Genomic DNA, 26,529 nt, shown 5'->3' on the forward strand with positions numbered 1-26,529 from the left:
TACTGTGTTTTTTATAAGAGAATATTCTTAAGAAATACACATGAAAGTTTTTAGAGGTAAAGCACCCCCATACATGCAACTTGCTCTAAAATGGCTCAGAAATATTATATATATCATATGTTACATATGTAGATATATGTGTGTGTATTGTCTATTTTCTAAGTGGCTAAGGGGGAGGAGAGACAGACACACATAGGAGGCAAAAAAAACAATGCATACGATAGCAAATGTTAACATAGTTGAATCTGCAAAGTGGACCCATGGGTGTCCTTTATACTTAATCTTTTTTCTCTTTATTGTCACAGTTTTATACAGCTTAATAAAATAAAATAATTGATACAGTATGTGCTATTTTTATTCTTGCAACATTTTTATAAATTGAAATTATTTCTAATGTAAAAGTGACTTCAGTTCAGTCGCTCAGTCGTGTCTGACTCTTTTCAACCCCATGAATCACAGCACACCAGGCCTCCCTATCCATCACCAACTCCCAGAGTTTACTCAAACTCATGTCCATCGAGTTGGTGATGCCATCCAGCCATCTCATTCTCTGCGTCCCCTTCTCCTCCTGCCCCTGATCCCTCCCAGCATCAGGGTCTTTTCCAATGAGTCAACTCTTCACATGAGGTGAACAAAGTATTGGAGTTTCAGCTTCAGCATCAATCCTTCCAATGAACACCCAGGACTGATCTCCTTTAGGATGGACTGGTTGGATGGATCTCCTTGCAGTCTAAGGGGCTCTCAAGAGTCTTCTCCAACACCACAGTTCAAAAGCATCAATTCTTCTGCACTCAGCTTTCTTCACAGTCCAACTCTCACATCCATACCTGACCACTGGAAAAACCATAGCCTTGACTAGATGGACCTTTGTTGGCAAATTAATGTCTCTGCTTTTTAATATGCTATCTAGGTTGGTCATAACTTTCCTTCCAAGGAGTAAGCGTCTTTTAATTCCATGGCTGCAATCACTATCTGCAGTGATTTCGGAGCCCAGAAAAATGAAGTCAGCCACCGTTTCCACTGTTTCCCCATCTATTTTCCATGAAGTGATGGGACCAGATGCCATGATCTTAGTTTTCTGAATGTTGAGCTTTAGCCAAATTTTTCACTCTCCTCTTTCACGTCATCAAAAGGCTTTTTAGTTCCTCTTCACTTTCTGCCATAAGGGGGGTGTCATCTGCATATCTGAGGTTATTGATATTTCTCCCAGCAATCTTGATTCCAGCTTGATCTTCTTCCAGCCCAACGTTTCTCATGATGTACTCTGCATGTAAGTTAAATAAGCAGGGTGACAATATACAGCCTTGAAGTACTCCTTTTCCTATTTGGAACCAGTCTGTTGTTCCATGTCCAGTTCTAACTGTTGCTTCCTGACCTGCATATAGGTTTCTCAAGAGGCAGGTCAGGTGGTCTGGTATTCCCATCTCTTTAAGGATTTTCCACAGTTTATTGTGATCCACACAGTCAAAGGCTTTGGCATAGTCAATAAAGCAGAAATAGATGTTTTTTTGGAACTCTCTTGCTTTTTCTATGAAATATAAAGAAATAGCTTAGAAATTGTGAAATAAGACAAATCAAATTATACCGCTCCATTTCAAAACCATGAACAGCTTTCCCAAAGCTGTGAGAACGCTATTCAAGCTGTTCTCCCTAACACCTGGGCGATACATCCTTAGCTACCGCCCCCACCCAATCTTGGCTTCTCCCACTGCCACCCCTGCGGCGGCCACTCTCATCTTCTCTGTTATGTTCTGAACTGATTCAGGATTCAAGGCTTTTCATGTTTAGGGGGCCGCTGTTTATACTAACCCAGAATGCCTTTCCCCTCGGGATAAACCTCCCCCCACCATCAGTCCACTGGGTTCAGAGGGATGAGCGCTGCTCCAGGCGAGCTGTGAGCTGTGAGGAGGCACCTGAGAATGACGTCACACACGGAAAGCAAAGGTGCCAAGTGAAAGCAGGACCAAATCTTGAAGGCTTCATTTAAGGCTTTGACTCCAGAAATGAGATCTACTCCTGGACTTCCTGCTCACATAGCCAGAATTTCCCTTCTGCTTGCACTAGGTTGTGTTTGAGTTCCTGTATGTACTGTTCCCTTCGCCTAGAATGTGTTTCCCTAAGACTGGCTCCTGTCCCCACTTCAGATCTCAGTTAAGATGCCACCTCTTCTGAGATGCCATTCCTGAACATCCTACTTGAAGGTAATCCCATTCAGATGTGTTTTTCCATTTCTTAGCCCTCTGGGCTTTTTGTTTGTTTTCTCATCACAGGTAACACAACTTGCACCGTTTATTTGTATGTTTCCGTTCAGTTGCTCAGTCGTGTCTAACTCTTTGCAACCCCATGAACCGCAGCACACCAGGCCTCCCTGTCCGTCACCAACTCCCGGAGTCCACCCAAACCCATGTCCATTGAATCGATGATGCCATCCAACCATCTCATCCTCTGGCGTCCCCTTCTCCTCCTGCCCTCAATCTTTCCCAGCATCAGGGTCTTTTCCAATGAGTAAGCTCTCCGCCTCAGGTGGCCAAAGTATTGGAGTTTCAGCTTCAGCATCAGTCCTTCCAATGAACACCCAGGACTGATCTCCTTTAGGATGGACTGGTTGGCTCTCCTTGCAGTCCAAGGGACTCTCAATAGTCTTCTCTAACACCACAGTTCAAAAGCATCAATTCTTCAGTGCTCAGCTTTCTTCATAGTCCAACTCTCACACCCATACATGACCACTGGAAAAACCATAGCCTTGACTAGACGGACCTTTGTTGGCAAAATAATGTCTCTGTTTTTTAATATGCTGTCTAGGTTGGTCATAACTTTCCTTCCAAAGAGTAAGCCTCTTTTAATTTCATGGCTGCAATCACCATCTGCAGTGATTTTGGAGTTTACTTCCTTTCAAATGATTTCTCCCATTTGAGGAAAGGCAGGGGATAAGATCATCTCAGGCTGCATTGTACCCATGGGGCCTGGGATGTCACCTGATCATAATAACCACCCACTGTTTATTAAATAAATGAATATGTCTTTTTGTTCCTAGTTACACTGAGTCTTGAATACTGAAATATCTCTGTTGATAAAGAGAGGAAAAACCATGAGCTGACACATGATTTTTAGGCCTAGAAACTATTTTACTAGATTATAAACTCCTTGAGGGGTGTTTTATTGCATTTTCTCCTCACCCCAAATATCTCACATAGGCCCTTACCTATAGCTTGTATACAATTATGTGATCTTTTTTGCTCCCAATTATAATGCCAATTAAATCAGCAAAGCAGCCAGCAGTGCTGAACTCCTCCTTTCAGAAGCTACTGTGAGACTCCAGTGGGGCCAGGCAGACATCAGGGAGGAAAATTTTCCAGGGAAGTGGATGAGAGCACTGTAAATATTTACTGAATGAATCATATGTCTCTGTAGATAAACAAATTCCCAAAAGGAAGAGACAGAGAGAGACAAAGACAAAAAGAGAGAGAGAAATCTGAAACTTAGTCATTAGGCCAGATGAGTAGAGCTTATCGACAACCACACCATAAGGTCTGATGTCAGTTCTGTTTCTGACACTTGAAGTTTCTAGGTCCCATGAGTAAACTTTAAATAATCTAAGAGAACATTTCTTAGCCCCCATCTCCAATTCCTCCCGCTCTCCTCCAGATCCTGAGGCCGGTCGTGGAGCTGGATCCGTGGGAGAAGGAGGATCAAGTACTGTCATGCTGGGACCATGAGATCTAAGTCAGAACATAAAATGTGAGTCATCTGTGTCTTGGCCAAGTTATGTAATCTACCAAGAGTCTGTTTCCTCTCATCTGTAAAATAAGAATTAATAATAAGAACACCCACTCAATGTGCCTCACACACTGTTTCTATACATTGAATAAGTACTTTACACTAGTAAAAATACTTTGTAGATTGTATAAATATTATCAAAATTCAGTTACAAAACATAATCTATTATTTTTATGAGTATTGGTACAAATCAATTGGTACTCAAAGTTTTAGAGTTTCCTAATTACTTACATTTACCACAAAGATGAAATCTCTATAATGATATAGTTCTTTATGGACTCCTAAGAGCTGTTGAAAAAACATACCTATGATCCAACCACTTGTGGTGAAACACTCCCAGAAGTGAGTTCTAGATATTCCCTAAACCTAAAGAAAACCTTCAGCTGCATTATTTGTTTCTTTTGGAAGTAATAATGGTATGTATGGAATGTAGGAAAAAATGGTATTGATGAACCTATTTGCAAGACAGGAATAGAGGGACAGACATAGAAAATGGACTTGCGGGCACAGAGGGTGGGACCAATTGAGAGAGTTGCACTGACGTCTATACACTAGCATGTGTAAAACAGACGACTAGTGAGGGCCTGCTGTGTAACACAGGGAGCTCAGCCTGGCGCTCTGTGATGGCCGAGAGGGTGCGATGGTGCTGGTGGGAGGGAGGCTCACGAGAGAAGGGATGTAGGTATACACATTGCTGATTCTTATTGTTCTACAGCAGAAGCTAACGCAACATTGTAAAGCAATTATAATCCAATTTAAAAAAAACAGTGTATAATAACAATGTAAACGAGTAATCCTAGTGAAGCACCAAGGAGTACTTTTGTTCTGCTGCTAGGTTTTAAGGTTCTCCATCCTTGCTTTCAAGTTATTTAAGAGATCCAACATCTCCTTCTTATGAAAAATTAGGTCCTTAGACCCTTGCTGAGAGCCATAGGTCATTTTATACCCATGTTCCAAGGGTCTGAAATAGCACTTTTTAAGCACAAAAGAGAATTCTCCTTAAAAATAAATCCTTCGAAATGCCCATGTCACTCCCCTTTGGGTCACATCTCAGTAACCAGGCCAAGGAAGACATCTAATTAAAAGTTGCATTGAAGGCAAAGCCTAGATTTATTTTAATAAAATTTTAGGGTTATCCTAAAGCTGTAAAAAAAAATTTTATGTTTTAACTGTAAAAAATTTCTCTAGTCTCTTAGTTAGCTATTCTCTCTTGATCATAAAAAGCAAAAGCCTCATATAATCTCATTCATTCATTTGTTCATTTGTTTATTCAAACATTTATCATCTATTTATTGATGTTACAGACAACATTTAAGCTTTGGGAATACAAAACTGAACAGGAAACATCCTTTGTGAAGTATGTTTTGACCCAGACACATCAACAAGTAATTGTAATATGATGTTATCAGAGCTTTAATAAAGATATGTATAAAGAAGTAAGGAAGCTCAGAAGAAGGAGTGACAATTTTTTTCTGCAGGAGTTGGGGGAGATTTCACAAAATGGTAAAATGAGAGTGGTATTCACAACAATTAGGGGTAGGGAGAAAATCATTCATTATAAATTAAACAACTAAATAATTCAATATATAGAAAGGATTTAGAGCACTGATTGGTACAAGACTGCCATTGAGATATTAGCTGATATTAGTATTACCATCACCATCATCATTATCTAGACAGTAGGGGTCATCAGCTCCAGTTTCTCTTGTATGCATGCTCAGTTGCCTCAATTGTATCTGGCCGTCCAGGGTCCTCTGTCCATGGGATTCTCCAGGCAAGAATACTAGAGTTGGTTGCCATGCCCTCCTCCAGGGAATCTTCCCAACCCAGGGATTGAACCCAGTTCTCCCGTGTCTCCTGCATTGCAGGCAGGTTCTTTACCAACTGAGCCCCTTGGGAAGCCCCCAGTTTCTTTTAGGTGTGATTATCTGTGCTGACATCACTGTCATCGTCAATAGGTTCAAGTTCCAAAGGTTGTATTTAATAAAAATCTAGCAACACCAACACAGAGCATGAATAATAATCACCTAGCCTACTCCAGTCTAACATGAAGTAGCTTTCTTTACCCAGCTAAAAGCACTGGGTCATAAATACAAATTTTGTAATAAAGGAAGGGGAGAGATAGAAGAGATTATGGTCAAAGCTCTGTATTTAATTCATAAATAAAGGCATTGGAGAATAGAAGGGAAAGGTTAGGGGACTCACATTCCTTTAAAACAAAGTCAATGGGCTTAAGAGTTTCATCCCAGACATTGACTAGCACCAGCAATGGAATATGAGCTATTGGCTATTGATTAGTCAGTATAGGGTAAGCTTTGCTGCAAAATCAACAAGGATGATCTCTCAGTGGGTTAACACACAGCAAATCTGCCATAAGTCTAGAGGCTCTTCAGGACAGCTCCCTTGAAGTGGTAATTTGGGAACCCAGTCTAATTCCTCCTTATAGCTCTGCCATCTGGAACACATAGCTCCCAGGTCACCAAGATAAGAAAAAGAGAACCAGAGAGTCACACACCTGTTAATAAATGCTTTGACCTAGAAGTGACCCACATCAATTCTGCTTCTCCTCACAACTCATTCACCATAACTAGTCACATAACTGTATTTAACAATGTGAGTGTCAGAGAATTTGCAGGGTACATGGGTATTTGGAGAGTGATGTTTCTGTACAGTTGGTCACAGTGGCTCAGCTATACTATAATGTAATTTTTATTTTTTGCAGAGGTAGTGATTAGGAGGAATGTTGTCGCTATTTTTCCCCTTATGAATAGTTTTCCACTATTTAAATTCACTCTTCTCAGTAAACTGAAAAAAAATAATTTTTTAAAACAATTGTGCTCTCTAAGACTTAGTATCACTGCTGACAATAATAAGGATTGAATAAATAGATAAATACATAAAAGACTCTTCAGATAAAGCCAGTGTAGATTATCCATGTTGTTGCCAGAACTGTATCCAAAAGTAAGCTGTCAGAACTTTATTCTGGTTCTCAAATTGATTTCATTATTAGAAACACAGATAAAGTCTTTTTATTGTTTGAGGAAATACCTGAGTGAACAGTTCAGTTCAGTCCCTCAGTCATGGCCGACTCTTTGCGACCCTATGGACTGCAGCACACCAGGCCTCCCTGTCCATCACCAACTCCCGGAGTCCACCCAAACCCATGTCCATCAAATCGATGATGCCATCCAACCATCTCATCCTCTAGCGTCCCCTTCTCCTCCTGCCCGCAATCTTTCCCAGCATCAGGGTCTTTTCCAATGAGTCAGCTCTCCGCCTCAGGTGGCCAAATTATTGGGGTTTCAGCTTCAACATCAGTCCTTCCAATGAACACCCAGGACTGATCTCCTTTAGGATGGACTGGTTGGCTCTCCTTGCAGTCCAAGGGACTCCTAAGAGTCTTCTCCAACACCACAGTTCAAAAGCATCTCTTCTTTGGCACTCAGCTTTCTTCATGGTCCAACTCTCACATCCCTACACGACTACTGGAAAAACCATAGCTTTGACTAAATGGACCTTTGTTGGCAAAGTACTGTCTCTGCTTTTTAATATGCTGTCTAGGTTGGTCAGAGCTTTTCTTCCAAGGAGCAAGCATCTTTTAATTTCATGGCTGCAGTCACCATCAGCAGTGATTTTGGAGCTCCCAAAACTAGTCTGTCACTGTTGCCCTTGTTTCCCCATCTATTTGCTGTGAAGTAATGGGACCAGATGCCATGATCTTAGTTTTTTAAATATTGAGTTTTAAGCCAGTTTTTTCACTCTCCTCTTTCATTTTCATCAAGAGGCTCTTCCGTCCCTCTTCACTTTCTTCCATAAGGGTGGTGTCATCTGCATATCTGAGGTTATTAATATTTCTCTTGGCAATCTTGATTCCAGCTTGTGCTTCATCCAATCTGGCATTTGTCATGATGTACTCTGCATGTAAGTTAAATAAGCAGGGTGACAGTATACAGCCTTGATGTACTCCTTTCTCAATGCAGAACCAGTCTGTTATTCCACGTCCAGTTCTAACTGTCGCTTCTTGACCTGAGAGAATAGTAAACAAATTGACTCAAGTCTTGCACTGTTTACAAAACAAGCCAGCACTACATGTGTCTATAGTATGCATTTACCTAACCCATCCCTTGCCATTTTATCTACACAAGGGCTTTCCTTTTTCTCTTTCTTAATGTCTCACCCAAGTCTTCTTGCTGCCCTCAAGATGTTTTATGAGAAAAAAAGAAGTGAAGCTTACATTATTTTTTTCATATATTACTCTGCTTGTATAAAATTTTAATTCATATTAAAGGAAAATATTTAATTCAGCTGTTCTTAAGATAAAAACAGCATTCTTCCACTTCAAATATTTTCTTTGTCAAAATATTCTTTATATATTTTGTTGTTTTATAATTTCTTATTTCTCCACTGCAGAAAAACTTGAGAGCCACTCTTCTCCATGTCTTCACCTTCTCTGTTTTTCAGACCTTGTAAATGATGTCTTTGCATGTACTTATGCCTTTACAACCTTTAAACAGCGTGTCACAGAAAAGCAATCTGGTTAATTCTAACAAAAACACATACAACCTGGCCAAGCGCAACACCAGGCGTATAATATTTATTCGAATATGTCCAAATTCTAATTCTCCAAATGAGACAGGTTGGGACCTGGGACCCTTTGCTGCAGTGCTGCAATGCTTGCACCTGGAATGAACCCCTCCTCAAGCAACAAAATATAAAGAAACTATACGGGACTAAACATAACTGCATGCATGCACAGTTAGGGCAAAATTATGAACAAAAGATATAAACAGACCAACTGCCACTTTTGAGAAGCCTGGAGCAAAAACAGGGAATTGAGAGCAGAAACAAGGTACTGAACATGCCCCCTGCACTCAACACCACCAGAGGGGTGGGCAAACCCACCTAAGCCACCCCACCAGCCTGACCCCTGGACACATCCCTACTCTTACCCCATTTAAGGAACAAACACCCCACCTCAGGGACTGAGCAAGCAAGGGAACCTGTTGTTTGTTCTCACCCTCCCCCCGCCGCAGCAGGGGACCCAGTAAAGCCTTGCCTGAATTTCTAGTCTGACCTGTAGTTGATTTCTATTAATAGGAGAAGGCCAAAAATGCTGTTCAGTCTCACAAGCCCTCCAGAAATGATACCCAACCAGAGACTCTGAAAAATCATGATTGATGTAAATGAAGTGCATTCATTATTCTTATCCATAATTCATCAATTTTAATGCCCAGATGGGTCACCATCATCTCCATAAAAACGACAATTGATTTGAAGTCCTAATGGAAATACACAAACCTACTGATTTCAAAATTCCATCAAAGCATTTCTCTTAGAAACATAATCAATAAATGCTGTTGGTGAACAGCTCCCTTCAATAAAATCAGCATGTCACAGTTAATTCAGGTCTTGAAATCTTCTTCCCAACAGTAATAGTGAAATCTTGATAATTCATAATTCTCCATAGCCAGTGTCCTCTAGACAAGTAGTCATCAAATATGCTATCAAGTAAACTAGTGTCAGTGTTCAAGCATGAGGCATGCTGTAGTGTGTTTGCTGAAAACAATAAAGTATCAACATTTTCAATTATTTTCTTTTTTAAAATGTGATACAGGGTGAACTCAAGCATATCCTATGTCTTTCTCATTCATTTACTTTGAATATATGGGAACTGTGTATAACCACAACTTACCCTGAATAGCAGTCCACAGTTTACCACAATGTCAGTAAGTGTTAATAGATGTAGCAGTTATACACTATGATGTGTGAAAAAATACTGAGAATTCCTTCAACATCTGGATATTTCCAAGGGAATCTATCACATATATGAATGTCAAGGATATTTCAACAGAGAAAACGTTGGGAATGATTGCTCTGGGTGAGCCTTGGTGAACATTCCTGAAGCTCCTTTTCTTACTACATTTGGTCTAAAGCAAATATAATTTTTCTTTTGGCTGTGATTCTGTGGTATAAACTTTCCATATTCAGACACTTAATTCACATCTAAAATGAAGTTGATAACTCAGTAGTGTTTCTCTCTCCTCTACTGAAACCATTTTTTAAATAATTTACTTCACTAAAGAATATCCCACTCACCCCTTGAAACTAAGTAACTCTGCTCTCCATCAACAACTCAGACATTTGCACCCACTTTAAAGAGCAAACAGGAAAAAAAAATAAATAAAGAGCAAACAGGAATTCTGCACAAACTGATCATGTATCCTGTGACCTGTCCCTCACCTGCCCTTTAAAAATGTTTTTAAAAATGCTGAAACCCTTTAGGGAGCTTGAGGCTTTTCGGGTCATGAGCCACCTCATCTGCTTGCGTGGCCCTGCAATAAACCTTTCTCTGCTCCAAAAACAAACAAAACAAAACAAGCAGAACAGAAGAAGAAACAGCATCTCAGTTCAGATATACGAATTCAATGACTTTAAGAAATAGTATCCCAGTGCTCATTTATCACTGTTATGTCATCCAACTGAAACCACAGAGACACTGAAAATGACTGACATAAATAACACATTTTTATGCTTATGACATTCTTATGCAGAAGTTCTAGGAATTCAATGAGTTTGTCTTTTTAAAAAATTTCACAATGAGATCGTCCTTAAACCAACAATAAACTTTCAAGGACAACTAGTATTATGCAAGATCCCTTAGCAAGCTCCCATAACTGACAAATGTCGTTTGGCCATATACTTAAAATACTGTTTTCTATTTGTTCATAGCAGCGTACTTCCAGTCCACAGCCCAGGAAAATGGATAATTTAATATGAAATATATGACCTGCAACTGATGTACATTTCTCTAAAGAGCCCCAAACTACTTTCAAACAATGAGTCTGTATGTACTTATGCAGTTTTAAGCTGTCCTCAAGCAAAAAAGACTCTAGCTGTAAACAAGTATTTTATAGATAGTGTTTAAATAAAAGTCAGTTGTAGAATAAAAAGAATTTCCATCACATCTGAAACTACTTATATCTCCTATTCAATAAACAAAAGACACATAAACCAATGCAAAATTTATTTGAGTTGAAATAAAGAACATTTCCAAGGAGCAGTATTCATTCAGAGTGAATATTTATAGAAAAGTTCTATTCCTCAAAAAATATATGCGTTTATAACGCCAAACTTGGCCAGAATCCTTAACTTGAAGGCTATTTTGTGAAAATTTTCTAACAACTTTGCTTGGGACAAAAATATTGGCTTGCAAAAAAAAATGCCCAAGGATTATGAAAAATCACTTTAGAAAAGTTACTAAAGATATTAAATGAAAAATTTACCCCAAATCCTTTTCCTCTGACAAAATATATTCTTAAATCATCTTTGTGAGTTTTCAACATGTTTTCACAGTAGAAAAATGTCTCTGTTTTTCTGCCCAAAACATCCATAAGTTGTAACAGCTTATTTATATTTTATGACCATTCAAAACTTAAATAGAATTTAATTGCAATCAAAAGTAGGGGAACAAAAAAAAAGTAGGGGAACAGGTAATAATTTAGAAGAATGAATAACAAATGCAATTTATGGAAGTATTGACATTAAAATTTTTCTTACAGCTATGATGATTGTGCCATAAAGCTTCACACAGCCATGACGATAAGAGCAACCATACCAAGCACTAGTCTTGAAAATGCAAGACAACATAGGACAGAATAAATATTCTGATGTTAATTGGCAGGCAGTTTTACGTAGTCTTTCTCTCTGGGCCTTTGCACCACCTAGAACACCCCTCCCAGTCTGCTGTTTCCAGGAATATTGTAACAGTCAAGTTTTCTTATCCATGTAACCTCCAGAATTGGGTGTGAAACTCCTTATGCGAATCATTGCAGCGCTCATCATGATGAAACGTAATTTCCTCTTTGCTTGTCAGCATATCCCACTAGCTGAAATGTTCTTGATGTCAATGACTGCATGTTACTGTGGTCAGTTATTATGTATTTAATGGTTCTGACACCTAAAAAGTGCTCAATGAGTAATTGTCAATTACTGCTAAATAGATGACTCCAAAAATACAATATAAGGCCTGGTGCTTGAAAATCATATAAACAATTTGTTTTAGTATCAGGAATACATACTTTTTACCTGAAAATGATAGTTCTGCCACCACACATCCAATTTAGATACTGGGCTAAGAGATTGGAGAAAACAATATTACTTTGAGGCTATTCTCCCTTAAACAAGCTGTATAATATTTCCCATGAAATATTTTTTAAACCCCATTTTTCTATGTTGCCTTAGTTGAAAATAATCATAACCTAAAATTATGGTGCCTGTTCTTCCATTGTAAATTTGTTGTTGTTTAGTTGCTAAGTCATATCCTACATTTTTGCAACCCCATGGACTGTAGCCTGCCAGGCTCCTTTGTCCATGGGATTTCCCAGGCCAGAATACTGGAGTGGGTTGCCATTTCCTTCTCCAGGGGATCTTCCCACCCAGGGATCAAACCCACATCTCCCGCATTGGTAGGCCGATTCTTTACTGCTGAGCCAGCAAGGAAGCCCTACTCTTAGCATATGATCTAACAGTTGCACTCCTTGGTATTAACTCAAGGAGTTGATAACTTTTGTCCACACAAAAGCCTGCACACAGACGTTTACAGCAGCTTTATTCATAATTGCCAAAACTTGGAAACGACCAAGATGTCCTTCAGTCAGTAAACTGGTACATCCACACCATGGATATTATTCAGTGCTAAAAACAAATGAGTTACCAAGCCATGAAAAGACATAAAAGAAACATAAATACATACCATTAAGTGAAAGAAGCCAATCTGAAAAAGGCTACATACATATTACATAATTCCCACTATGTGACTATAGTCCATGGAGTTGCAAAGAGCCAGACATGACTGAGCAACTAACACTTTGACTCTCACTATATGACATTCTAGAAAAGGCAAACCTCTGGAGACAGTAAAAAGATCAGTGGTTTCCAAGGATTTTGTGGAGCAGGGAGGAGGAAGAGGGATAAATAGGTGGAGCACAGGGGATTTTTAGAGCAATGAAAATACTCTGTTTTTTGTGCAATACTCTGAATGACGCTATAATGGAGGATACTAGTCATTATATATTTTCCAAACCCACAGAATGCGTAACACCAAGAGTGAAGCCTAATGTAAAGTATGGATTTGGGGTGATTGTGTTGTGTAGATACAGGTTCATCAACTGTAACACATTACAAACCTATAACTGCCTCCTCCCTCTGGTGGGGGATGTTGATAGTGGGGGAAGGCTACGCATGCTTGGGGGCAGGAGAAATCCCTGTACCTTCTTAATTTTCTTGTGAGCCCAAAACTGTTCTTAAAAATTGTTTTTATTTTTTTAAGTGGGAGAGGGAACCCATAAGGGTTTTTATTTATAAGCATGACGATAGAAGGTAGCTTAAAGTTCATAAAGCCCAAACCCTTCTTTCTAAAGCCAAGGAAGGGGAGATCCAGGAAGAGTAAGAGGCTTGTCCAAGGCAAGAAAAGATTCCAATGTGAGGAAACTTTTCCGAGCAAAGTATTGCTCTCATTTTTCCAAAGGGAAAAAAAAAAAAAAAGCATTATCTGTAAAATTATGTGTTCAGGGACAGGCAAAGAAGCCCAGTTTGACATCATTTTGCATAGATACATACAGATTAAGTAACTTTCTGAATATTTTATAGCAAAAATAGATTTACCCAGAACTGTCTGGGTAACTGGATACTTGTGAATTTTTTTTCCTGAATCATCTAAATGATTGCCATAACTCTCTGTTTCACTTTAATACACTATACAGTATGAATGAAAAATGCTACACCTTTTAGACAGACACCTCCATCTTTAGAACCTATTAATGTTCAATATGAAGTCTCCGGAATCTAATCGGGTGGTTGATTAGGGCCAAAAAGGAACATATTCAAATGCAGCAGACCCATCAGCAAACTAAACCCAGAAAACCTATAAAACTTGTGACTTGACTCCGAAGCACAGTTTTGACCTGCTGAGCTAATAGCTTGCAGTCAGCTCACTTGCCTGTTCTTATTATCTTAACACATCAGGAAATTTTCCAAAATTGCCGTACAGGTCATTTATTCATTCTGTCACATTTACCAAGAAATAGCAAGCCTATAAAGAGACCAAGAGAAAATCTCGTCCATCTCCCATTCATCATCTCCCCCAGTGTCCAGAATAGATTACACTCTCTTATTTTTCATGTCATTTAATAACAGTCCTGGCACATTTTAAATAGTAAAGAGCAGCATTCAGCCATCTGCAGGATGGTGGGGATGCTTTGCCTCTGACCTCTGGGTCAGTCCATTTTAATAAAAAAGGTCATAGATGTTTAGTGTCTCTTAACCCAAAAGTAAATGCCTTGAGGGCTTTTCTTCATTTTCATTTTAGTCCTCAAACATTTCAAGCCTGCAGACCAGAATATCCCTACTACCAAGATTGAACATGTCAACTTTTATCATATTCCCTTCAACTACTTCTCTTATTTTCTATTCTTCTGCAGAAGTAGACACCATTGTAAATTCTATACCGGACTTCCCTGGCGATCCAGTGGTTAAGAATCTGCCTTCCCAGTGCAAGATACATGGGTTCGATCCTTGGTCTGGGAAGATTCCACATGCTACAGGGCAACTAAGCCTGAAAGCCACAACTACTGAAGCCCACACACCATAGAACCCATACTCTGCAACAAGAGAAGCCACCACAATGAGAAGCCTGTGGACCACAACTAGAGAAAGCCCTGCATGCAGCAACAAAGACACAGAGCAGCCAAAACTAAATACATAATTTTTCAAAAATAATAAATAAAATCTATGTGTATCATCCCCTTGAATGAGGAGAAGGAGAGAAAGTAGACGAGATGGAGCTGGAGAAGAAAAAAAAGGGACTAGGACGAGACGGTAAGAAAAGAAGTGTTTTAACTGTTTCCAGATGTATAATATTACAGTGACCATATATTAATTTTGCAACAGGAAAAAAAATAATTTTGAAAGGAGAAATTAAAACTACAATATTGTCTTCTTATTTTCAAGAAGTATAGATGAAAATATTCTGGAAAGATCGTTTTCTACCACAGTCTGGAAAAGAATGAGTGCTTTGGGACCTGGTTTCTTCTACCTGAGAGGGACATGTACAGAGCATGACTGCTCCCGCCACCCCTGAAAATGCATCATTCCTCCAACATGGTGGCCAGTAGACCAGCACTCCCTTCCATCCTCTCAATGTCCAAGGGAGTGAATTCCTGGCTTCACTGTTATAGAGCACACCATCAACCGGTACTGCCTAGCTAAAATTTGTTACAGGCCACTGTTCCTTTGATTAGGAAAGTAGGAGGCCATTGGCAACAATGGTGAGGGCAGTTTTTAGAAATTAGTGGGGAGAAGAGATGGTCTTGTCAACAGATGGGGTTGGATCAATTGGACACTCATAAGCAAAAATAAGAAAGACCTTGGCCTCAATTCAAAATAGCACACAGATCTAAACATGAAATGCAAGATCATAGAATTTTTAGATAAAAACATAAGAGGAAAACTTCATGACATGGAGTTAGGAGGAGAGTTCTTAGGCTTGACGCTAAAGACATGATCCCTAAGAAAATAAAATCCACAAATTTAACTTCATCAAAGTTAAAATTTTTGCTCTGATGAAACCACAAGCCACAAACTGGGAGAAAATACTTGCAAATGATATACCTCACAGTGGACTTGTATTCAAAATATATAAAGAAAGCTCTAAACTCAACAGTAAATAAACAATCCAATTAGATAATTGACAAAAGATGAACAGATATTTTACCAGGCAATGTATGAATGGTGAGTGAGGATATGAAAAGATCCTCAAAACAAAAAAGAAAAGATCCTCAATATCTTTAGCCATCAGGGAAATGGAAATTAAAGCTACAGGGAGATACCTCTATGCACCTATTAGAATGGCTAAAATAAAAAATACCAATAATACCAACAACTCTCACTATTTTTGCTACTTTTTTATTTTTTTGACTGTGCTGGGTCTTTGTTCCTGTGCACAAGCTTTCTCTAGTTGCCTCGAGAGGGGACTACTCTCTAGTTGAAGTACTCAGGCTTCTCATTGCAGTGGCTTCTCTTGCTTCGGAGCATGCGCTCTAGGGTGTGCAGGCTCAGTAGTTGTGTGTGGCACGCAAGCTCAGTTGCTATGCAGCACACGGAATCCTCCCAGACAAGGGATCGAACCTGTGTCCCTTGCATTGCAAGGTGGACTCTTAACCACTGGACTATGAAGGATGCCCCTATTTTTGTTACTTCTTGTGAGTCTTAAACTCTCTCAAAATACAAAGTTGTTTTATAAAGAGTGGTGAGACTGCTGAGTTGATCAGGGAAAGAAAGATGAGAAAGTGAAGTCAATGAAGGAAGATCATTCTGGAAAATATCTAACCAACTATCTCCTTGGAAAATGGCCCTGCAGGGTGGAATAATAGCAGGCAAACCCAGAGATAGGGGAGCAACAGCCCAAACAGCAGAGTGTTCAAAAACATGAACCCCATCTTCTTCAGACTGACACTGACTCAAAACCGTAAAAGCTCTATGACCTTAAGAAACAAATATGTACCTCATCTGAAAAGAGGAAAAACCATAGCAGTCATTTCAAAGGATCATTTTGCAAATGAAATGAAAAATATTGCACATATAACATGATAAGTGTTCAGTCCATTTTAACTTTTTCTGTCGTTGTAATTCACCTAAATTTTACCTAAAATGGGCAGTTCTCAAGGTATCTCAATTCTTTTATCTTCTCCTACTCCTTATTGTCAAAAACGTTCTCTCATTACCTTTCAAGCCCTGTTACCAACTGCCTTCTCTGTATAGACTGCTATTCTATACAATTTGCAATTTTAATAAGTTTTCTTTTTATTTTTAAGTATTTAAATTTTTTTTTTCAAATGCAATGATCTAAAATGGATCTTTTTAAAATAAGTGCATTTAGGTACTGATGAACCTGCTTGCAGGGTAGGAATAGAGGTTCAGACATATGGAACAGACTTGTAGACACATAGGGTAAGGCGAGGGGGGAATGGATTGAAAGAGTAGCATTGACTTATATACACCACCTTGTGTAAAGTAGATAGCTATAAATGTAATGAAAGAAGAAATATTTACCTAAGATGATTATACTATGAGGAAACAGATGTGATAATTGTGCGCTAACTTTTTCCATAGAAGGTGAAATTATTTTCTTGATCCTTCAGGGAATGCTCTTCTTAATAACAAAAAGCATGCCTTTTTTCCCCAACAGCCCCACATCCTTAGGAATGGTTAAGCATTATTTAAGTTGTCAGCAGATTAACTCAAACTTTTCACCAATAAATTATTCACATTTTTCCTCCACTAATGACTGATGGAATATGTAGGAAATGTGGACTGTATTCACATTTGCTAGTCATTTTTATCAGAACACTGCAAGTGCATGTTCTTAAACATTCATCACTGGACTACATTAAAATTGGTAGCAGACAAAAGATACGAGAGGAGAATCATTATCTAAATTCCTGAAGTACAGAATGATGTGGCTATGACCTTAAATTAATAAAATGTTTTATATACAGGAAAGTTTGACATACATGCCTTATGTTTTATAAATATTTATTTTAAATCAACATTAAAAGCCATGAGTATGTAAGATGCTGAGTCACCCATATTTAAACTTTTTGATCTTTCAAGTGGGGAAGACCACGTTCCAAATGACAGATGCCCTGAAATACGCATACAATGTGAAAAAACGGCAGTATGTTGTCACGTTGTACTTTTCCTCATACCTTGTAGACTTTCTCCATTGCCACCTTCTCTGAAGCAGAAGTAACTAGCTTTTCCAAAACATGGGCTGGTTTTATAAAATAACCTCTCATCTCTTCAAAGAAGATTACCCATGATCTCAACTGACCTCAAAAACGCTACCACAGAGCCACTCAAGCAGACCAGCTCTAGAAATTATTAAAAGGAGTTTGGATAAAGCCTTTTGTTTTTCTTAAGTGAATTCAGTGTCCTCCAAAGTTTGGAGCTCAGATGAGTCAGTCCAGGGGCTGATGCTAGTGGTTGGCAGGAAAACAAAGTATAGTAAACAATGTCTAATGTCTATCAGGCTTTCTTGCAAATCAGATTACTTTCCAAATATAACATGTAATGGTAACATGTGCATGCCCAGTCACGTGTGACTCTTTGTGACCCCATGGACTTTGTGAGCCCACAAGGCTCCTCTGTCCATGGGCTTTCCCAGGCAAGAATACTAGAGTGCGTAGCCATTTCCTCCTCTAGGGCATCTTCCCAACCCAAGGATTGAACCCACATCTGTGGATCTTACATTGGCAGGTAGATTCTTTACCACTGCACCATCTGGGAAGCCTTTGCAATTTAAAAATGTGATATTGAACTTGCAGAGCCTCATGTTTAAATAAAATGTTTTTTTCTTAACAAAAAGTTCACTTAAGACAAATTCCTTTTAAAGTATAAATACTTATTGATTCTCTTTATCAGTGACTGTTGTCCTACATTCAGGCCTTTTTTTTTTTATTCCAACCAATTTATTCTGAATAAGAGACTCATTGGTTAAATAGTGTGTCTCTCCTGCCCTGACTGTGCTGATTGACCCATTTTCATCTGACAGTTAATCAAGGCACAAATACAGATGATGGTCTGGGTTTTGTTTTTGCCTTAAAAAAAAAAATACCCAGCTAGATAACCAAAAGAAATCTTAGCTTGGCCTTCAAATCAGGTTGAGTTCTGTGTATTGCTCTTTTTGAAAGCATATTCGACAGGACTCATTCGCTCCCCAATTTCTAAGCCCTTCTACTGGGGGTGACAATGAGGGTAAGCCTCAGACAGACTTTCAGTCAAGAGAGGGTTTGGGGAAGCTGTGGTGACAGTGTGGGGAAGTTCCCCCAGCTGGCTGTCCACCTATTTAATGGTGTGACATACAGAAGTGGATAGGACTACAGACTCTCCAGAGATTCCACAAAGTGGATAATGAAGCAGATTTATGCACTTAACTACCATGCAAGTAGGCCAGGGCAATCAACTGTAATCACAGCTCCTGGCTCCTCTAAATTGACTTCCTGCAGACCAAGGATCTAGCAGAGACTCAACTCCTTTCCTCAAAGTAATTTTGCCAAACTATACTCAGTATACCGAGTATTCCTAGAGATCTCCACCCTACTTCTGCCACCACAGAGAGATGCCACAAAGAGGAGGACCGCTTCTTTCCAAATGGGAGCACTATCTGCTTAAGAGGATTCCACTTGGGATGAGTCTATCTAGCAGCCTTTGTATTTTACAGGACCACTCAGAAGCTCTTCTTAGAGTTCCCATTCAGATTTCTAACCATGAGTGACCAATCATTTCTTTCAGCAGCCAATAACTTCACTCAGGACCTAGTTTTCCGGTCGACACTAGTCCCGCCTTTGAAGTCAAATGACACCACTTCTCTACAAATGTCTGAAGATCCCCTTTGTTTCATAACTAACTGAGTTGAGTTTTCTCTCTTACTGGTCCATAGGCATCCTGTAGGCAGCAACTATGGAACTTGACTTTGTATTATCCATAGTACCCAGCAGAATGCTTTGCACATAATAGGTGCCAAATGACAGTATCAGTTCAGTTCAGTTCAGTCGCTCAGTCGTGTCATAGATTTCAGTAAATCAAAAACCTTATGTTTGACACATGATAGTGAAAGTTGCCAAGAGATTTTGGAAATCAGGACTGGTTCTGCTTTTCCTACGCACAAAAAAATTATTTGTATTGTTACAGCTACTATTTAGTCCAAATACCTAATCACAAGTAATTGCACTTCCTTCCTACATCTTCAGAGTATATATGTAATTAGAAAGTGGCTCAGACTTAAAATTTTGCTTTAAGAACTTTTATTGATAACTGACATTGTGTTCTTCACTTTAGACTTTGGTGTTTATAAAATTTTAGATAACCTGAAGTTTCATTATGATCATCACATTAACACACAACCAGGCCTGGTTCATGTATTACCAATAATTAATCTCTACCAAACATGTTAATTAAAAAAAAACCTTAATTTAATAATGATAAATATTAAAATAAAACTTTCCTATTTCCATTTTTAGAATCATGGGGTACCAGAAGGGTCTCAACACTCAGTGTTAGTTCATTTACTTATTCTAAAATAGGTACTTAGAGGGGTGGGATGAGGGGTACTTAGAGGTGTGGGAGGAAGGCTCAAAAAGGAGGGAATATATGTATGTGTTAATTAAGTGGGTTGTGGTAATCATTTCACAATATATATATGTGTGTATATGTATACATATACACAAGTATACGAGGAGGGCATGGCAACCGACTCCAGTATTCTTGCCTGGAGAATCCCATGGACAGAGGAGCCTGGCAGACTAAAGTCCATGGGGTTGCAAAGAGTCGGACACAACTGAAGCGACTTAGCATGCACCCATGCATACATGTATATGCATATATATATATATATATACGTATATATGTGATAAAATAATAAAAATAGGTTTTAAAAAGTAAAAATAAAATAGATATATTAACGCTCAGCAGTGGTAATGCCTCTCTAAACCGCCGTCTGTCTCTGCACACATGACTCATATTCCTTCCTTCCTCTAGTGATCCAAGAAACATGTTTATTCTGTTCCATCACATCTACATCTGGAAGCCTTATTAGCAGAAGTAAAAATAAATAGCTTAACTAAATATTTCAGTTTAGCAAATCTGTCTTCTCCTGCAAATCACACTTATTACCCAGCCCTCTAGAAATGCCTTATTGTTATTTGAAAAGCTTTGGCAATTCTGGAAATTTTAATTAGTTTTAAAAAAACCTTTAAATATTCTTATTTTATATAAATACTTAACATCAAATTAGAGCAAAAATCTTAAGGAGTGGAAAACAGTGGTGTCAGGGGTGCTGGCGAGTGCCTCGTCAATACCGCCTTGAGCTTACCACTTTGGTGCCTGTGACCAGCACCTGTGTTCCTTTCCCTATGGGCTTTTTCTAGCTGCTGTGCAGCAGGTCAACAATACCAAGGAATTAGCAGCCTTCTGCAGGAGCTCTCCACTAATGTGAAAGGGAATTGTTAAACACCCCAAATCCCTTACCCTGGAGGGGAGCAGATAACACTGAAGTGTGTGTTAGGGCTCCCAAAGACACCCCAGTGGGATTGCACCGCAGCCCATAGTGGTATCTAGCCAGACAATGTACCTTTTTATTGGCTGTCCTCTCTGTCTTACTGCCCAGTTCTCCTACTGAGGTTTGCTTCATCTCCCAAATAAACTTTTTGCACTGCATTCTTTTTTTCTAAGAACCTACTTCTGTGAAAGCTTAAATTAAGACAGTCAGTGAGATAAGAGGTTCTGAGCAGCAGATCCTCGGGCTGGGATTCTAGAATTGAATGACTCACAGCAAACAGACAGTGAGGGCCCCATTACTGGTGGTGAGTAAAGTCCAAATGATCCCAGACTTGCTGTGGCAACCCAATTAAGAAGACACTCACCTAGGATGAACTGGGGCATGATACAGATGGAAGGGGATATATTGGCTGATGCAATTTTCTCCAGCATTTGGAAGATTCGAAGGTAACAGTAATTAAGAACGATGAAATTGGCTTGTTGTTGCTAAGTGCAATTGAAGCTCTGAAGGAAGAAAATGACAAGCAGGCTCATGCTCCTACCAACTCAGCTGCTATATTCCTTTGCCTGAGGGCACTCTTGACCACTGAAGCCATTTTGCCCTTGTGTGCAGTAGGCTGAAAGTGCTGAGAATTAATGACTCCCAGGAACAGCATTCAACCCGTGAGCAACAGGAATTGGTGTATAAATACTCCAGCTCCCTCACCCTTGGAAGATATGACTCTGAGATGCATGTTCTACAGTGGCTCCCAGAGTTTCCTCATTGGCATTAAATTCCAGGGGCTAACAGTGATAATTGGATGATGATACACTCCTTGATAGTTAACTTCCTTCCCTGTCTCACTTCCCAGTTTGCTTCACATCCTACTTAAACTCCATTCCTGGGACTTTCCTGGTGGTCCAGTGGTTAAGAATCTGCCTTTCAGTGCAGGCAATTCAGGTTTGATCCCTGATTGGCGAACGAAGATCCCACATATTACGGGGCAGCTAAGCAGGATCACCACAGTTGGAGAGGAGCCCGCATGCCGCTGCAACGAAAGACCCCGTGTATTGCAACTAAGACCCAACACAGCCAATTAAGTTAATTAATTAATTAAAAAGAAAACTCTAGTCCTGTCTCAGGGCCTGCTTTGGAGGACACGCTCCCCTCAACCCGGGAAAAACTTAGATTAAGGGAGAAAAGTGAAAAAGTAAATCAAATATGTCATATTCTTGTGTTTAATGTTAGAAAAAACATACACATAATTGGCATTGAGTATAATAATGGAGCATAAAAGATCCATCAGATGAATCTTGTGATTCCTATTTTAAATCTGCAATTAGGTAATTCATTTAGACTTGTGATTTTAAATGGAAATATATAAAAGAATTGTGGACTTAACATTCAGAATAAGTGATATATTTAGAATCCTCATGTTTCTAAATAAAATTTAATAGATTATAAGAGTAATTTAAATGCCTGGGAAAGTGATAATGCAATTGCTTTTAAAAAATAAAATATGTCAAGTTTATATATAGTCCTTAAAATTAATTTTTAGATAGACTAGATTTATAAGCAGAATAATTATAAGTTTAAATTTTTAAAGGAAGGAAAGAACTAGAATTTGAATTTGTAACTTTCACAAATTGAATATTAATTTTTAAAAATAAAAAAATTTAAATTGTCTTGCTTTCAAGGACAACCAAAAGACTCACCCTTTCAGGAGTGGGATGCAGTGAACTCCTGTTTATAACCACTACGGACTTTCTATCTTTATTTTAGGACTTTGTATCTTAAAAGGGGTCAGTCTAGAAACCCCAAGTGCCCTTAATTACAATTTCCTTCTCAATGATTTGCATTTTCAACCCTTTCACTGTCTTGTCTGAATTGCCTCTATCTACTGCCTGATTCTTTTTAGAATTATTTTCATAGTCTTTCTCTCAGGATCACAATCTCAGAGACAGTCAAAGGAACTCCAAGAGAATTCTGCAACTATGATCCACAGTTACAAATAGCCATGATAATGACATTCTCTGCACCTCAACAATTCACAGGTTAAACCATACAGGATCTTTGTATCTTCTTTGCTGCTTTTCCTCTTCCTTAAAATAATCAGAATAATGACCTTGTCTATCTCTGTTGTCCCAATTAACTGAATTTTCAGTACACAAATAGAAAGTATCAGTTCCTTTAAATAAATAAAACTGCTTTATGTTCAGGATTTGTGGTGTATGGGGCGGGGGGGGGGGGTTGTTTTTTTCTTTATTTTACTTTAATGCCTACCTAAAACCTTTTCTTACCTTGTTAGATAGAATTTTCACTTCAGTGAATTTCCCGGAAAGTTTACAGGGCTTCGTCCAGGTCAGTAAAACAAGGTACTTCATTGCCCTGTTTTTCTAGGTGCTTCTGAATAGTAATGTTTGTATTTGCTTTACATAATTGGTTTCTTAAAAGAAAAAATGTAAAATGCTTAAACTTTTAAAAATGTTGGACACTGTTCACTGCTATAAATCAGTTAGAAGTTGATGCTGAAAGACCCCAATATTCCATCTATCTATTTCACTGCCACTCTTAGATAAAATGGAAGCTGCTGGCAGTCGAGAATTCCCCGTCTGCCTCCCCACAAATCCAAGCCCAGGTTCTGTGGCTGCCAACCTCATCTGGAATCTCCGTGTTGCTTGGAAATCATGTGCCTTAAACTGAGAAATTTTTCTTTCATGCTTTCCAATTCCCAAATCTGATCCTACTCCTTAAGTCTCAGCACATGAGCCCACCTACTTCACCAAGAAAATAAAGGCCATCTCTCATGTTTTCTTGCACAGACATTCAGGTCTTGAAGCACTAGGCAGTATGCTAGAAAGAATATACCTGGGAGAAAAGTTAAGATGCAGTATCCGCCTTCCAGAAATGCATTGCCTAGTGAAGAGGAGGATGTGAGAAAAAATAAATTTAAAAAAGATAGTAACTATAGTTGAATGAGATGAGACTGTAATTCACAAGACCAGCAGTTTTGTAAAAAGCAACTGGAAGTAAAAAATTTAGTTACCGGGGGTTTTTCCCTGAATTCATCCTAACTACCTCCTAATTTCTAATTTAGGATCATTCTCCTATCTTCCTCCTCATCCCATTTAGAAAATGTAAATGTAAGACATATTCCAAATCATTTTTAAAATTCAAATCAGTCTAATTAATTATAATAGTGCTTAGATAGTTCCTAGAATAGTTCATTATTGAATTATTTGCAACACAATGTGAATTAGCACAAAATAAATAGGACTTTTTAAAAAACTAGTGAATCACAATGGCCTTAGGTTGCCAATGACCATTTTTAGTGACAGGAATATATAAGTGAACTGAAGATGGTCATGAATTGATAAACATAACCTTGAGCCAGGGTTCAAAAACTCTAAAATTGTGTTCTGTCTTTGCTAATGACACAGATCATAACTTCATGCAATAAAACTTCATTTCAGTTCAGCCCTTTCTTTCTAGTCCAGTGGAAGTCCACTTCTACCACTAACTACCCTGTGATAGTATGCAAGTCTCTTGAATACTAAAGGATCTCAGCACCCTACCTAACTCATGAAATATTATGGGAATCATATCACATAATAGATTCAAAAACATGTTTGAAAGTTTTTTTTTAATTCTACATAGAGGAAGTGTATTATATTATTAATACTCGTGTCTGCAAGAGCCTAGAATAGTTTAATTAGAGGGGACTGATTTTGAAACCATTTGAAACTAAAATATTAAAAAAAAGATAGAGTCCAAGAAAAAGAAAAATAGACACTGAAAAGTCATCTAATTATTGCTAGGCCAGTCCATGCAGTGACCTACAGATTCTTTGAAAGGAAAAGATTTGCTCTCATTTCCAAAATGGGGAACTAAGTGTTCTATATCAGTCTGGTTTATATTAGTTTTAAGCCATACAACAAAATCAGGCTCTAGTTTTTAATTTCTTCTTGAACCATTCCAAAAATACAGGGACATCCAGGTCACCATATAGTAATACGAGTATAAGCCATACCCTTCCAAGTATCCGAAGGATTTACATTCCATTTTTCTTAAAAATAACTTCTATCAAATATGAAACGTCACATTTTTCATCTAGTCTAAATCATTATTGAGTATAAAATACACCATTGTTTCATATATACTACAAAAAAATTTTTCTACTAAACTATGACCTGCCATAACACCTTCCAATTTCAGAGATTTTTAAATGAAAAAAAAAAAAGTTTGTCTTAGAATCAACAGATATAATCAACAGTCTTATTATAAAATAAATTCATATTTGTTGAAAAATTGCAAAAGGCTGTGTATTAGCAGACTGTGTTTGCAAGGAACAGAAAAACTAGATTAAATAAGTTTGCATAACGGAAAATTCAAAGGAAGGACAGCGGTTAGGGCTGGTTTAACTAGGGTCTGAAGTCTGTCTCAAGGGCGGTTTCTTTCCACCCCTCTGATCTGCCTTCCATAGTGTCAGCCTTTCCAAAACAAGCTTCTTTGAAGGTATGGGTTTCAGGTGGCTCATCTGCACCCCATTCTACACTGGAGGCAGGGCTTCTATTCTGGCACTCCAAGCAAGAATTCTAAAATTAACCTGCACTGCTGAGACCATCTCAGTCATCTCACCTCCTCTGAGCTGTAGCTGTTGCTGGGAAAGTGCAAATATACATGAAAAGTACCCAGACAGCATGGGGAAGGGAGAAATACCCAACCAGAAAATCTGCCTATTACCAGGAAAAAAGAAGAAGAAGCAGGGGAATTTCTTGAAAGCTGTAATGGTTAGTTTTATGTGTCAACTTGGCTCTGATGCCCAGTTGCTTGGCCAAACCCTAGTCTAGATACTGCTGTGAGGGTATTTTTAAGATGTGACTAAAGTAGATTACCCTCCATAATATGAGTGAGCCTCAGAAATGACTGACGTTTTCCAAAGGAAAGGAATTTCCAAACATCAACTTTACCTGTGTCTTCAGCCTCCTGGCTTGCCCTACACATTTTGGACTTGCCAAATCCTATAATTATGCTACAATTATGGGAGCCAATTCCTTAATCTCTCTCTCTGCACACCACCACCCCCACCCCCCCACCCATGCAGAAATACCATTTTAAAATATTTTCTCCAATTTTATTTATTTACTTTTCCTTGCATAGAAACATATGGAAACATTTTACTCAAATGACATCATACCGGATGTACAAAGTTCCGAGCTCTTGAATATTGCTTTTGTCACTTTATTTGCCAAAATGGTCATTTTTCCATGTCCTTAAATATGTTAATGTGACTTTTCTTAGCAGTTACCAAATAATCCATCATGTAACTAAGCTATAATCTATTTAACTGTATGATTGTCTCTGGGATTTTGGATGATTTCATTTTATTCTTTAAATACACAGACTTCTCTCCTGATGTGCAAAACCAGCTAGGAGCCACCTCCGGAATCTGAGGCCTTCAGAGGTCAGGAGCAAAAGCACACTTGACAGGTATACGCCTCTCTCCTGACTCGTCAAGTTTTGTAAATTAAATATATACAGTTTTTTGTATGTCAGTGAAAAGTGTTTCAGTTGGGTCCAACAGGAGCTTATTATGAATAAAGAGCATGTTGCCAGTTCCGCCTTCAGCCAGAGTGATGGTGTGTGCTCAGTCACTTCAG

General features: G+C 38.6%; 1 long non-coding RNA gene across 1 annotated transcript; it reads left to right on the forward strand.

Moving 5' to 3' along the window:
- Positions 1–1,971: 1,971 nt before the first annotated feature.
- Positions 1,972–26,529, forward strand: LOC139030444 (uncharacterized). Its single transcript, XR_011482814.1, has 4 exons — positions 1,972–2,201; positions 3,646–3,738; positions 23,178–23,230; positions 26,273–26,529. It is a non-coding gene; the product is annotated as an uncharacterized lncRNA (long non-coding RNA).

The sequence above is a fragment of the Odocoileus virginianus genome, chromosome 22 (assembly GCF_023699985.2).
Source record: "Odocoileus virginianus isolate 20LAN1187 ecotype Illinois chromosome 22, Ovbor_1.2, whole genome shotgun sequence".
NCBI lineage: Eukaryota > Metazoa > Chordata > Mammalia > Artiodactyla > Cervidae > Odocoileus > Odocoileus virginianus.